The sequence below is a fragment of the Orycteropus afer genome, unplaced genomic scaffold, assembly GCF_000298275.1.
Source record: "Orycteropus afer afer isolate SDZICR_OR568_19922 unplaced genomic scaffold, OryAfe1.0 scaffold00740, whole genome shotgun sequence".
In the NCBI taxonomy this organism is placed as follows: domain Eukaryota; kingdom Metazoa; phylum Chordata; class Mammalia; order Tubulidentata; family Orycteropodidae; genus Orycteropus; species Orycteropus afer.
This window is the reverse complement of record NW_006922327.1, coordinates 786689-790200: the sequence shown is the minus strand read 5'-3', so window position 1 is coordinate 790200 and position 3512 is coordinate 786689.

The following is a 3512-nucleotide window of genomic DNA, read 5'->3' as shown; positions in this document are numbered from 1 at the left end:
AGGAGAAGATAAGGTGAACAGCGTTGAGGGAGATAGATGCAAAGCTACATCAGCTCTCTAAGGAATCACAAAACAGAAGCTGAAGAGACAAGGACTCTTACCCAGAGCTAATAAAGAGAAAAAAACATTTCCCTAGAACCTGCACCCTGAATTCAGACTTGTAGCCTCTTAAACTGTGAGACAATACATGTCTGTTAAAGTCATTCACTTGCAGTATTTCTGTAACAGCACCATTAGGTAACTTGACAGCATTAAACATTAAAAGTGTGGGACTGCTCTACCAAATATCCAAAATGTAGAAGTTGTTTTGGAATTATGTAATGAATGGAGGCTGGAAGAGGTTTAGGGTGCCTAAGAGTAAAAACCTAGATTGTCTGAAAGAGACTATTGGTGGAATTATGGACATTAAAGGCAATTACTATGGTAAGAGCTCAGAAGGAAGTGAGGAGAGCCACAGAGAGAGTATCTATTGTTTTAGAGAATACATGTGCCTCCAGAAACAGAATGTTGCAAGAAACATGGACATTAAATGCAATTTTGATGGGGTTTTAAAAGAAAATGCTGAACATGTGATTAAACAATGAAAGAAAGGTGATGCTTTTCATATATTGGGGAAGAATTTGTCTGGATTATGTTCAAATATTTGGTGGAAAGTAGAACTTGAAGTGATGAAATTGAATATTTGGATGATAAGATTTTTAAGCAAGATCTTAAAGGGAACACATGATTTCTTCTTGTAGCTTGCAGTAAAATAAAAGAGAAAAGAGATGGACTTAAAAATCAACTGTGCAAAATGAAAACAAAACAAAGATTTGGAAAATTTGTTGTCAAACTAAAGACACATATTCCGAAATTTTCACAAACAAAGTGACTATATAATTTTGGTTAAAGACATTAAGCTTGTGACCTATGGATTTAACTACCACAGTGGAAAATCCATCATCTTAGACTGAAGGGGATAGAGACAGGACAAAACAAAAGAAAAGTGCATGACAGTTGGAATTCTACAGGCAGAAATAGATCACAGAAGCTACCCCTGTTATTGACCAAGAAAAGGAAATAGATCTTCTTCAACACAGCTTGAGTATGTGGCTGTCATTCATTAAGGCCAGGGAATGAGGGTACTGTCCAAAGCTTAGGGGCAGAGCTGCCATGCTCAAAGGGCCAGAAAACTCAGGAGAGCAGGGAGGAGTGCCAGGGCTCACAGGATGTAGTCACTACTCAGATGGATTAGGAGGACAGTGTTGACCAAGCCTAGGAAGAAGAGTTGTCATCCTATTTTCCTGGAAGTCAGAACTGAAGCCCAGGGCCATGGGACCTCTTTTCAGAATCCAGAGGGTATACTAAACACCCAGAGTCTAGAGAGGGAGGCCCTTGCCCAGATGATCCTGTGGGAAACAAGATTGCTTTCAAGACTTGAAACCTAATGTAAGTTGCTTTGCTGGGTTTTGCACATACTTGGTGTCTGTTATCCCTTCTTTCCATCCAATTTCTATCATTTGTAGTGGAAATGTCTACCAGTTCCACCATTGTGATTTAGAAACAGATAACTGATAGTTCAGATTTCATACTCCAAGAAAAAAAGGAATTTTGTCTCAAGATGCAGTACACTTAAAGTCTCACCAATATTTTAGTCGGATGATTTAAAAGATCAAAAGAGATTTTGAACTTAAGTTGATTTAAGACTTTTGGATGATGTGATGGAGGGAATGGGTTTTGCACGTGACAAGGATGTGAATTTTTGGGGGCCAAAACATGGGTTGTTTTGGATTGAATTTTGTCTCATGTTTTTTTTTAAAACCCTTATCTGTTTGTAGATGGTTATAATTTCATTTGGGAATGCCATATCTTTGTTATGTTAGTGAGGCAGGATTAGTGTAGAGGTGTCTTGCTATCTGGTGGTACAGTGATTAAGTGTTCTGCCACTAAACAAGAGATCAGTGGTTTGAACCCTCCAGAAACCCAGTGGGAAAAAGATGTGGAAGTTTGTTTCAGTAAATATTAACAGGCTGGAAACTCATTGGACATTTTTATTGTCCTATAGGGCTGCTGTTGGGGGAAAAAAAAAAAAAAAAAAAAGATTGGGCAAACTACTTCCATGGAGATACTGCCTCAGAAACCCAAGAAGGGGTCGCTATGAGTTGATTGAATCAACTTGATAATAGTGACTTATAGTTGAGTAGGAATCAGCTCAGCAATGGGCTTGGCTTGATTTTGATTTTGTGTTTTGAGTCAGTCTCTTACAAGATATAAAAGGAGCAGGTTAGGCAAGAAGATATGGGAAAAGATACATGGCCATGCCACATGGAGATCTCCAAGGAACCAGAAAACAGAAGCTGAAGAGACAAGGACATTTCCACAGAACCAGCAAAGAGAGAAAGGCTTCCCCTAGAGCCTACACCATGAATTTGGAATTCTAGGCTCCTAAGCTGTGAGAAAATAAATTTCTGTTAAAACCATCCATTTATGATATTTCTGTACAGCAACACAACATAACTAAGACAGGCTAATAAATGGTAATTTTTAGCATTACTATTGACAATGTACATTGATATTTCCATCAATGCTTTATTCATGTACTTATTTTATGTGTAGCACTATATGCTACACATGTCAAGAAAATTTAAAATGGTTTCTTGCACTTCTGTGCATTTTGTGTAGTACTTTCAGTGCACAGTTTGAGAACCATAGATAGGAGGAAATAGAGAAAAAAAATAGAATTATGTAACATACAGTGAGACTTTACAAATTAATTTCAATTTATCCTTTGCACTCAAGTACTAACTTCAAATTGGCAATTCAAACCCACTTAGTGTCACCCCAACAGAAAAGCTTGGTTATCTACTTCCATAAAGATAATAGCCAAGAAAACTTTAAGGGGCAATTCTGCCCTTGATACAAAGGGTCAACATATGTTAGAATCAAATCAATGGCAACAAAGTGTTTTTTTTTTTTTTTCTCCAAATAAAAATTCAATATAAATTTAGAAGTTGAGGTAAAACTTCTCCATTTTTAACTAGTAATTGTGAAACATTATTTTTCTTAGTTGTAACTACTTAAATAAAACTCATTTTACTTTCTTTTGTTTTTAGTAAAAATGAAGCAAATAATATATCATAGAGGGTTGTGCTGTAAGAGAGGCAGAGAAATGTACAGAGGCTTTTAACTTTCCCCTTAGCTAAGCTTAAGGAAGAGCAATAGTTTAATAGGATCTTTAATTTTAACATGAATAATATATTTTAAATCCAATTGAAGTTCAGAAAATTAGTCATGAATATGTTCACAGAGTGTTTAATTATAACATGAATAATTTGTCTGAAGTTCAATTTAGGAAAATTTAAGTTTTTGCAATCACTTTTTCGCATGTGAAAATTACAAACTCACATATATATGGTTTATCACATTTGACTCAAAGCTTTCAAAATGTTACCCTGTCTGAAACAGCAACAAAAAAGAAACATACTCATCACTTTTTGTCTACTATTTTAATTTATTAATCACAAAGTGTAAAT